Source organism: Amborella trichopoda, chromosome 1, assembly GCF_054954075.1.
Source record: "Amborella trichopoda isolate Santa Cruz 75 chromosome 1, AtrichopodaSantaCruz75HAP2 v2.0, whole genome shotgun sequence".
Classification (NCBI taxonomy): domain Eukaryota; kingdom Viridiplantae; phylum Streptophyta; class Magnoliopsida; order Amborellales; family Amborellaceae; genus Amborella; species Amborella trichopoda.
In genome coordinates, this window is record NC_142336.1 from 45,010,110 (window position 1) to 45,022,851 (window position 12,742).

The window sequence follows — 12,742 nt, forward strand, 5'->3', positions numbered from 1 at the left end:
ACATTCTTCTATGATGAAAATACCCCTCATGAAAGAGGTAATGATATATGAGAGTGATTTTGACATCATGTAGCCACGATCTCCACCTTGATGTAAAATCACTTCATGGCCTTGCCAACCATATACAGTTATTGCCTTTTTGAAGAACCTACATAGCTTAGCCAATGCCATAAGCGTATCTTGCTCATATTTCTTCATCTTTATGCTTCTCATACAACTCTACCTTCTTCAACACTCTCATCCTTGATTTTTAAGGTCATCTTGCCTTCACACATGCTCTAAGTGAATCATTTTCTGTACACCTACAAGCACAACCGGTGCTTGATCTCATATCACCGAGATCGTTGCATAAGTCTCTCCCACAAGGCCTTCTCTATGCTTAAAGCCTTGACAATAATTGCCCATACTTCTTAAGTTTCGGAGTACCCATTTCACTTCATTCTAAACTCTTCTTCCTAGACTAAACACAAGTCAATCGACAAAACCACAAAAAAGTGAAATAACAAGTCTTATACAAGTCATAGCAATAATCAAAATCAATATAAGAGTAGGTTGCAACACTCTCCTTCACATTGGCCCTTCCTTCACCAAATTTTAAAAATTGACCCAAAGAAAATTCATATTCTGTTTCCAACTTCACATCCCCTAGTGAAAGTCTCATATCTTCAATTTCTCCAACTTTGAATATCTTCATGAAGACCTTGCTTTATTCCATCAAGATCTTCTATTAACAAAACAATATGCCTCTTGTCAAGTTTCTTTTTCTTCAACAACCAAATTTACCTTTTTATTTACAATTTTACGCTATAACAATTTATACAAGTTTTCTTCCCGGACTCCCTTCATCATAAATAGAGCCCTTTTTATAACTTTGAGCACTTCACCTTGCTTGATAAATTTATAGCCTTTCATATCTAAAAAAGAAAGTGAATCAAGTTTTTCTTTAAATCTGGCACATATCTCATATTTTCAAGTATTCAAACTATTCCATCATATGTCTTTATGTGAATCAAGTTCATTCCGATAGTCTTGCTCATTGAGTTGCTTTCATTGATGCTAAACTGCCCTCACATGGCTCATGTGCATCAAATCACAATCTACACAAGTATATATGATGTGTAGCTCTATTATCAAGTATCAAACTTTGATAGTACATGGGATGACATCCCACCATCAACACCTCATGTTCAATATAATCGAATGTTGATTCTTCAACTTTGTGAGCCTCATTCTTGGCTTAATCATGCCCTTCCATTTCTGAACTAGAACCCTTTGAGGAAGTTGGTTTTTTTCTTTGCCAACAAATTTTTTTTTATGTGGTCAAATTTGCCACAAGACCAACAACCTTTGTCATACGACCCCTTCGACAATGATCGGCTACTTGTGGAATCTCTGGATGAACTAACTCGTTCATCCAACCGACCTCTTGACATAAAGACATCCATCCTTGAGCCCATCGAACCATCCGTTGATGCCTTCTTTCGAAGTTCATTGGTAAGAAGTGCACTACAAACTGAGCCCAAATCGAAATCTTCTTTACTACAATTTAATGTAGTAACAAAGTTACCATAGGATTCTGGCAATGTACAAAGTAAGGTGACCGCCTTATCTTCATCCTCTATTCTTACACCATTACTTTCAAGTTGACAAATGATACTATTAAACTCATTCAAGTGCTCTGACACTTTTGCACCATCTTTCATTATCAAAGAATACAATTTTCTTTTTAAGAAAATTAAGTTTGTGAGAGATTTTGTTTGATATAGACTTTTCAAATTTTTTTCACAAATCGTTTGTCGTCTTTTCCTCAACAATATTAAACAACACTTCATTCACCAAACACAAGCAAATAGTGGCTCATGCCTTCATATCAAGTTCGTCCCAATCATCATCGGTCGCATTTATCTGTTTTTTATCTTTTTCAAGCAATGCCTTGTATTGCCCTTGATAAACTACTAATTCTTGTATTTTTTTAATTTTTAATTTTCAAATTTTAAAATCATCTTTCCTATTAAACTTCTCCACCTCAAACTTGTGAGTTGTCATTTCTCAAAAATATTACTACACTTCCTTGAGCTTTGATACCACTTGTTGGAAAATCGGGCTAACCCAAATCTCTATTTGAAGTGATGAGCACCCCATAACAACGATTCCAACAATATTTGAGAAAAATATAGACACTAGAAAAATAAGTAAAATAAAAATCATCAAACCACAACAAATAAAGTAGAACGTACACATATTTATGTGGTTCACCTAAAATGGGCTACATCCACGGGCAAGAAGCAAAGATACATTCATTATCTATGGAAGAAATCTTCAAGTTTAGGGTTTTGTGGAGATTATCTCATACAATGGCAAAGAAAGCTCAAATAAAAATTTATTATCACAATACCATTATCAATTGATTCCTCTTTGTGACCGTCGACTAAAACGATCCCCACGAAAAAAAATCGATGAAGAACCGACCCAATAAGATTGTGCGACGGTTTGTGCCAAAACCCCCAATTTCAATTCCCTAAACTTCTCTTTACTTTTTCTTTTTGTTTTCTCTCTCTAAAATTCACTTTTATAGGCCTTCATAAAAAGCAATTCTTCGGTAACAAAAATAACCCTCATGAAATAGTGAATGCCATATGGGAGTGATTTTGTCATTACATCCCAACATTCACTGATGTGCAAGATCTGTACCATATTTTTTTGCTTCAAATTTCATAGTTGGTTATTGGAAATTGATTTTAGAACCATCATGGAGATTTAAGATGGGCAAAGTGCTTTCTAGAAGAAGATTCAGGATGAGGCTTTACATTGTTTTTATGAAGCTCATGCCGTACAGAAACTGCATCTGATTGTATTTTTCCTACAATATATAAGCACAAAACTTTTAGTACAGCGAGATGATGGATCATCTGATCATCAACCCTCACATTTGACCTTGCAAACAGTTCATCAAAAATCTGGCAAAACTTTATGTAGACTTTGAGTGGAGGAATGACACCCACCAGCTATAACGAAAATTTATGTGTCAAGGAGCCATACCGAAGTATAGCACTGTGATTACACAATCATAATATTTTCCAAAGAAAAATATCAAGGTTTCCGAATCCAACTTTTATGGAAAACATACTCTCGGTTTCCTAGTTTTTAAGTTCGATAGGCATTGCACTGACCAAGTTCCCATTCTGAAACTCCAAATCTTTATTTTCACACCTGAAGTGATTCTGAATCGTGTTGGATTATTAGGAAAGATGGACCCCCAAACTCCCAAGATTAGTTGGCGGTGTCGTGAGACTGAGGATCATATAATGGAGGATTTTCCTGAACAATGAAAACTCAAAGCATCTTTACGTATACCTCTCCTTGACCAAGAAATGCCTAGTTATAGAGGGATAGAGGAGGTCGTTCTCTAACTTTCGGCTTTCTCTTGAAAACTCTGAAAAATGTGGCCCTTATTTAGTGATAAACATAATATTTATGATAAAGATTAAAGAGAGAAAAAATAACATGTATGAGGGCCCCATGGCCACCCATACGTACCAACATCTCTCACTTGGCCATGAAGGCCAGATATATTGATATAATACCACTTAATGAGCATATCATTGTCATGAGGCTTTTCACGTTAGTGCGATTATACATCTCATAACAAAAAATATCCAAAGTCATGTTATGGGATTTTTCATGCTAATACAGTTTTTCCTCTCGTGATCAAGACATCAAAAGAAATATTCCATTTGCGAGTTCCTGACTTAAATATTTTTTAAGTCTCATCAAAGCTACATGCTTTGATAATAGTTCTGCACTCAATCCCTTTTTTAAAGGGTCTGCAATCATATATGAAGATGGCAAACAACTTATAGTTATTTCATTCTTTCCAATAATATCATAAATATAATGATAATCAATTTCAATATGCTTACCCTTAGAACTATAAGCTCTATTTCTAATTGATGAGATAACAGCCTGATTATCACAACAAAATTTAACATGTCCGTCGGCTATATCCAACTTCAACTCATTTATGAAGCGTTTAATCCAGACGGTATCAGTTGTAGCAATGCTACAAGCAATATATTCGGCTTCTATAGTATACCGAGCTACACAACCTTGTTTCTTACTAGACCAAGAAACACAACCACCTCCAAAGAGGAATACAAATCCAGAGGTTGATTTTCTATCATCTGGGTCTCCTGCAAAGTTTGCATCAGAGTACCCAGTAATATCTAAGTTATCAGCTTGGAAGCACAACTTGTAATTTTTAGTTTTTTGAATATATTTGAGTATCCTTTTTAAAGCTTACCAATGAGCCATCACATGATTACTCTAAAATCTACTTATAAGACCATATGCATGACTCAAATCAAGTATTGTACACAGCATGACATAATTTATGCATCCTACAACTTGAGTATATGGATTTCTTTCCATTTCAGCTTTGTCACAATCATTTAATGGACACATTTTTTTTGACAAGTTTAAGTCTTTACAAACAGGTGTATCTATGGGCTTGCAATTTTTTATCTTAAATCTTTTTAGAACACTTTCTAAATAATTTTCTTAATATAAACATAGAAGTCTTGAACTTCTATCTCTTGTTATCTTAATGCCCAATACATATGAGGCTTCTCTCATATCTTTCATATCAAAATGGGAACTTAGTCATGATTTGGTATGGTTAATCATGCCAATATCAGTACCGACTATTGAAATATCATCCACATATAATGAAAATATAACAATCATTATTCCAGACATATACACAATGGTCTAACATGTTGGCTATATAACCAATTTCAATGATTGCATTATGAAAAGTAAAGTACGATTGCCTAGAAGAATGTTTTAGACCATATAAAGATTTTTTAATTTGTATACTTTGTCTTCTTGACCTTTAATTACATACCCTTCTGATTGTTTTATATATATATATATATATATATATATATATATTCTTTTAATTCTCCATTTAAGAAAATTGTTTTGACATCCATCTGAAATAATTCTAGATCATAATATGCAACTAAAGTTGGGATGATCCTAATAGATAAAAATTTTGCTACAAGAGAATAAGTCTCTACATAATCTATACCCTTCCTCTAGGTAAATCCTTTAACTACCAACCTAGCTTTATATTTATCAATTGATTCATTTGCACTAAGCTTTTTCTTTAGGACCCATTTGCAATCGATGGTTTTCCTATCTTTAGGGAGGTCAACCAACTCTCAAACTTGATTTCTTTTAATAGAATCAAATTCATCATTCATGGCTTGAGTCTACTCAGCTGGGTCATGTGAGCTAATAGCCTCACTGCAACTTCGAGGTTCATTTATTGTATCCTCACTCATTGAACAATAATTATCTTCATTCATAAATACATAAAATTCTTCTAAAGTCATAGGTGGAGCTCTAGTTCTTTTAGACATGTCTGGTGTACTTGAGTCAATTGAAGCATTCTCACCTAATGTAGAGGGAGTCTAAGAAACTGGGTCTTTCAGACCTTTATCTTTATCAATTTCATGTAAGTCAACAAGCTTATTTAAAATACTTTCATCATCTATATTTTCAAAGAAATGAGCATCACGACTTTCTAATAATGATCTAGTATCATGATTATAGATTCTATGCCCCTTAGAATGTTCTGAATAGCCTATAAAAGAACATTTTATAGTTTTACTTTGTAATTTATCTCTATTTTGTGATGGTATAAGTACACGTGCCCAAGAACTCCAAACTTTCAAGATAGTAAGGTCAAGTTTCCTACCTGTCCATAATTCATATAGGGTCAAGTCTATAGATTTTGTTCTAACGCGATTAATAATATACATTGCAGTGTTGAACGCCTCACCCCAAAACTGAGGTGATAAATTTGAATGGCTCATCATAGACCTAACAATGTCCATTAGAGTTATATTTCTTCTTTCAGCTACATCATTTTGTTGTAGCGTATATGGCATAGTTGTTTGATAAATTAGACCATGTTCCTTACAAAATTCGGTAAAAAAAGTAGAGCAATATTCACCTCCTCTATCTGTTCGAAGAATTTTAATATGTCTACCTAATTGATTTTCTACCTCAGCTTTATATCCTTTAAATGTTTCTAAAGCATCTGATTTTTTTACTAATTAGGTATACATATCCATAACATGAATAATCATCTATAAATGTTACGAAATATTCCATACGTCTATGTGTTTTACATTCAATGGGCTACATATATCAGAGTAAACAATGCTAAGTATTTCACTAGACCTTTTTCCTTTAGGGAAAGACTTCTTAATTAATTTTCCATAAATACATGGCTCGCATATTTTGAACACATTTTCGCCTAAATTGGGAAATAAGCCTCTTTTAACTATTTGATTCATTTTATCTTTATTGATATATCATAATCTTAAGTGCCATAAATATGAATCATTTATACAAGCAAAAACATCAAAAGAGGCATCAGAATAACCAGAAAAAGATGAACTTTCATTAATATTCAGTCGGTACAAATTGTCAACTTTAGTACCATACATCAATGCTTTAGAATGCTTCCCAATGGTGATCTGACCAGACCTGAACCTTTTTTCATAACCCTTGTCGTCTAGCCTAAAGACAGAAATCAAATTGCACCTCAAATTGGGCGCATACAATGTATCAGTCAATAAGAGATTTGTTCATCTAGATAAACACAACTTGAAAGTACCAACACCTAGTACATCGTAGTAGGTGTCATTCCCATGTAAATCTGTTGGTTACTGGCTGCAATCTCCTTCAATTCTGTGAATCCAACCTTAGTCCTCGAGACATGTCGAGTGGAGGCCGAATCGACCCACCAATATTTCAAGTCCTAGTCGGCAACTTTTGATTCTAGGACTACGTAAATCAAATCCTTTCTTGTATTTTGACTATTTCGAACATGGTCGTTATTCTAATTCCTATTTTTATTTTTCAGCTTAGAACAATTAAACTTGATATGCACAATTTCCTTACAATAAAAACAGGTATTCTCAACCTTTTTCTTTTGATTTTTAAAATTTCTCCCATTTCTGTTATACCTTTTATTTTTTTGATAATTGAAAGGTTTCTTGGGGATCTGAGAAGATGAACTTTGGGCAAAGTGGAGCTCATTTGACTTCTTCCTCATTCTTCTCGTAGCTTCAACACTGAGATGTATGGGAAGATTTAACATGTTTATTTCTTATGCAGAATAGTTCAATGCAATTACAACAGACTCCCAAGATGGAGGGAGATTGTTAAGGACAATGGACAATTGCATGCGGTCGAGGACTGGATTTCCAGCTGCAGCAAGTTCTTTTGTGAGCACTGTCATTTTATAAACATGCTCGGTCACTGAGTCCGATTCTTTATTCTACAAGAATTGTATTTTTCTAACAACAATTGTACATGGGTTTCAGAAGTGGTCCCATACTTTTCAGATAGGGTACCTATCATACTTTGAGCTATGGTTTGATCATCAAATACTCTAATCAAATCATCTTCCATAAAGCTCAACGTAGTAGTCCTAGCTACTTTGTCATTTTCTAACCATTCGTCAAGTCGCCTTCTGACTTAACCATTGGCTCACTAAAACTGGTGGTTCAGTATCTAGGACATAATCTACCCTATATTGGAAAATAATATATCCAATTTTTCTTTTCCACATAGAAAAATTGGTTACATTGAGTTTTTCAAGTTTGGATAGTTCTGACATGACTAGTTTAGATGCCATTTTAAATTTTTAGATAATACCTTAAAATTCAAAAAATTTAATTATGTTTAAAAAAGGGTTGTCTGCTAGTTAAATCAATAGGTTTGTCGACTCTCTGTGAGCGGCAACCTCAAAAAAATATTTTCTCGAACAGTTTATGTTCAAAAAAAAATGCTTGCAATTTATATTACAACCTTTACTTGAATAGTTATGTACATAACATTTTTTAATAATCCAATAAAAAATATGCTCTAATTTTCAGCAACAAAGTATGGAAGAAAAAAAGATACAAGCCAACTGATTTTCAGCAGTTATGTGTCTCTTTGTTTCTTTCTCTCTAAAATTACAACAATAACTCTATATCTCTCTCTAAAATTTTTTTTTTTTTTTTTGAATTACAACTCAAATAAGAAAGGGAAGATGTATACTTTTGCAGTCCAGATGGTTTGACAGAGAGAAGCACTAATACAATATTTCAGTGAAATTCACAAGATTTCAATGAAATAATCTATTAAATAACGAAGTAGCGTATTGGTATTAGCCGTGTGGCACCTCAACAAGAGGTTCAATCCTGCCTCTGGCTTATCACTTCGTAACTGCGTGGATTTTTATTGCGCTAATTACGCAGAGGCAGAAAGTTGCCTCTTCCGTTTGATGGCTGTGGGATGTTTAAGGGGAATCTTTTGTGAGCGGGTTTATTCCTTGCAGATGGTATAAGTTAACAAAAGTGCGCCTATTAACTCTTGTAGAACGTATAATAGTTCAATGAGAAAAAATAGCAACAGATGATATCACAAGATTTCAGCTAATTTTACAATAATAAGATAAAACCAACAATGGAACAATTATCCTAGAGATAACAACGAATAAATAATAATAAATTGACTCACGGCTTAGGCGAGACTCAAAAACCAAGCAATTGTAAATCATCAAAGTGAGAATCGAAAAAATTATAACTACACACTCATAGCTATAACTGCACACTCATAGCAATCTTTGGCTCTGAAACCAATGTTGTATTATTAAGGAAGAGATTGACCCCCAAACTCCCAAGATTAATTGATGTCAGGAGACTGAGGATTAATTGATGTCATGAGACTGAGGATTACAGAGTGGAGGATTTTTTTGAACAATGAGAATCCAAAGTTTCTCTATGTATGCCTCTCCATAAAAGACCTAGTTATAGAGAGATGGAATAGGTCGCTCTCTAACGTTGTGCTTGCTCCTCAAAACTCTTGAGAAATATAGCCTATAATCCTGTTGGATAGCTATCATCTACCCGTTAAATGATACTCTTCTCTCTCTACAAAAGTGACAAACATAATATTTATAATAAAAATTAAAGAGAGAGAAAATAGTACGTATGAGGGCCCATGACCACCAATACGTACCAACAAATGAGGGCCCATGGCCACCAATACGTACCAACAAATCAGATGTAGGAATTTGTGTCCTTTCTTTAACTCTCAATGGATACGGTGATGAAAAGGAGAGAGCCTTGCAGTAGTTGAAAGATGTGGAGGCATGCATTTCCTTTGCGATAAGGAAGACATTAAGTGGGAGACCGCATCACCGGCCCTGCACGAGCTTCCGTGGCAAATCCAACTTGCTTACATGAACTCTCTTTCTTCTTTGGCAAATTTGACTTGCTTGCATCATCTCTCTCTCGGATCCGGTTTTTATGAGTCCCTAACTTATACTATTTTCAGGCTCCCTTGAACGCCAATTATATTTATCAATTTTAGATCCAAATTTGCAGTGATCCATGATCTACATTATGAATATAAAAATTAAAATATAATAAAATAAAATTTGAAAATATTTTTTTTAGAATATTTTCCTATCCATTAGATAGGAATCTTAAAGATAGACTTTTGTGATGTGCGGGCTAGTGAGTCCGCTGACTCACAAAACGCTTTTTCCTATCTCTTCCTTTCTCTGGATTGGAGTTGACCCCTTTGTGACTACGAATATGACGTTCGTAATTTGTACTCCTACTCAAATCCACATTCCATCAACCTTATTTGACAAAAAAGGCCTTTTGCATAACACCATCTCAAAAATAAAGCTACATGCTTTCTGAAAGGTAGGAGGATAATGTAAAAGACTTTATTTCTATCAATAAGCATACAGAAAAAGCTTGAGTCCTAGCTTTACCTAATCAAAAAAATGAAAAGTAAGAAGGAAGGAAGCTTTATGTTCACAAGTAGTAGATCCCATTTCTTAAGTTATATCACGGCTTATGCAACGAATCAAGTGCACCAAGACTAGGAGCATTGTGCCCCTATCCTACATAATTTAAGGGCCTAAAAACTTAGTTCCTTTTAGAATATTTACTAAATCGAACAGGGTCAGTGGACCTCTTGGCCATGCGAAGGGGCAAGGTGGGAATTATCTTAAAATTCGTACAATGCTTAGAGAATTTTTGTAGTTTCCCTATTGTTTAAGGAGCTAGAAAAATATTATCGTATATAATAAATAAACTTAGAAAATATGAAGCACTCAAGCAAGCACTACAAGGTTTTGACACTACAAGAGTCCATTTTATTAAGGCAAAAGTGCAACACTCATTACGTAGAAGGAAACAAGACACTTGAACTTTCCATCAAAAAGTGCATTGATCAACAAGAAGGTAGGCTTGAGTTGACTCCCATGGCAAATTCGCAGGTTCGAAATCGTGCGAAACCAAAGGATTAGGGATCATGAGCATGGTGTTGAGGATCAGGTCCTCCAGGGCTAAGTCGTTTCGTGTCGAATTCTTCTATTCCCAGTCCTCGTCGCTCTCGGTGTGATCCAACGTCGAGCATAGCATGGTGGTGAGGGTCAGGTCCTCCAGGGCTAAGTCGTTTTGAGTCGAAATCATCTATTCCCAACCCTCTCCCCTCTCTGTGTGATCCAATATCTGGCATTGTAACCTTAGCGCGGCCACCTCGAGCCAGTGTGGATGATAGCCTCTCGATCTTCCGAGGTTCCGACCTCACAGCCAAGCTCAAGATCAAGACCAAAACCATGAAGCTTCTCCAGTTGGCCATCTCTCTAAGAAGCCTCCTCTAGTGTGCTTCCTCTAGTGTTATGCGAGAAAGAAGTAAGGATACCATTGCAGCCGTTGACTTTATATAGACCCTCAAGGACAAGAATTTGAAATTTTTTTAAGATAAGAAAGTTGGTGGACTCGTCACCAATATGGCAAAAATTTTGATTTGTTGTAATGGAGAAGCATTTATCTTAATTGATGTAGTTTTTTTTTGTTGTTGGTTTTAACCGTCATTGAAAGGAGTGGCCCATTAACCGTTGTGAATGGGTTGAGCCACAACGCACTACATTATGAAATTTATCCATCTTCCTATAAAAAAGATACCTCGGACTCATATAGGATTTTGTCTTGCTGACTCCACTATTTCATTTCCAAACAAACAAGGCCTAGTCATATGTTTCCCATATGTTTCCCACCGCCCATGGCCGTCCTCTACCACATACGCATACATGGAAAGAGCCAACTATATTGTTTTGGCTCTCTCTCTCTCAACATGATAGCATTTAAGAGTGGCAACGGGCTGGACCGGGCCAGCCTTGGCTTTTGTCACCATAGGGCCAGGCTAAAAACAAATGAAGCAAAAATTAAAGACAAAACAAGAAAAAATAATTTTTGTTAACAGTCAAATGGTGCACCAAATCCTCAATTGACTCTCTGACAATGGACCTCTATTATGGAGGAGATTTCACTTGTTATCTTTGACAAAAAGGTCATGTTTTGTTATATCAATATAGAAAAGAACGGAGACGCTGACAAACTTGCTAAGCTAACTTCTGGCTCTCCTTCTATTTTCTTTTGCTTTCACTATTACTTCCTATTTTAACACCTTCTTCTATCGATGAATTTATGTTAACATTCAAAAAAATAAGAGCGCCAAACTGGGCCTTCATAGGCCCCGCCCATTGCTAGCCCTAACTAGCAGTTAAGGACAAAGGAATTGCTCTAATAAGCATCCATGGAAAGAGCCAACTGTTTGCTCTCTCTCTCTCCACATAGCTTCAAGTCTATTAGTCAACAGGCATCGCCCCATTCGCCTCGTCTCAACCCCACGTAATTCCAATGGGGCTTTGTAATATCAAAATTTGTCCTCTTCATGACCCATTTATCCACCTCTTTATACGTGGGAAGAAGATTTCTATGATTTGAAAGCAACGGCCGTTGCTTCTAAACGAACAAAAGCGCTTTCCGGTCCCTCAACTATACGTTTGTTTGGATTGGAGCGATCATCCAATAGCAATTAGGGATGCAAATACAAACAACCAATCCTTGATGGCATGAATCAATAGGAGGAGGACCACTTTGATTTCCTCTCTACAGTGAGCGTGTGGGAAAGAAAGGATAGGTTCGTTTCATATTCTCATTTTAATCATGGTAGCGGCAAATGCAACGTGGCATGCCTCTGTTTTTGATAAGGGAGTCTAGACTTTGTGAGGCAACACACGTGAGTCTCATGAAAAAAAAAAAGAAAACGTATTTGATTTTATTACCAATTCATCGTGCCTATCGTTTATGAAAAGGAGCACATTTGACCAATATTGTCTACTCCACCTTGTTCGACCCTAAAACCAGTAGGGCTTCAGCCACAAACTATGGCATGAGGGCTGGGCTAAGGCCAGTGCCGACCTGGCTCGCCCCTCTTTTTTTTTCTTTTTTCTTGTTTTACCTTTTTTTCTTCTTAATCATTTGTTGTTTGGCCCGGCATGGCCCGGTACGGCCAGGGCCAAGGCTAGCCCGTCCCAAGCTTGGCCCGTTGCCACCCTTAACTTTGAATCTAGACTTGAGTTGAAATGACCAAGTGCGTCATCAAATGTAATAATGAAACAATAGTAAGAAGATAAGGTGCCACTATTCATGTTGGTGGATATGGGAGATCTTTTTCCTTGCTCACCTAACATTAAAATATTTGAGAAAAAGAGCGCCGAAGAGCAATCGATTTTGGATAAGGCAAGTAACTTTGAACACCGAAGAGCAATCGATTTTGGAGAAGGCAAGTAAGTTTGAAGTGTTGCTTCCTA

General features: G+C 35.8%; 1 long non-coding RNA gene across 1 annotated transcript; it reads right to left on the bottom strand.

Moving 5' to 3' along the window:
- Positions 1 to 8,688: 8,688 nt before the first annotated feature.
- On the bottom strand, positions 8,689 to 12,141 carry LOC148783866 (uncharacterized). The gene is made up of 2 exons (XR_016055926.1): positions 9,119 to 12,141; positions 8,689 to 8,996 (listed from the first exon to the last, which is right to left on the bottom strand). It is a non-coding gene; the product is annotated as an uncharacterized LOC148783866 (long non-coding RNA).
- Between the last annotated feature and the right edge of the window lie 601 nt (positions 12,142 to 12,742).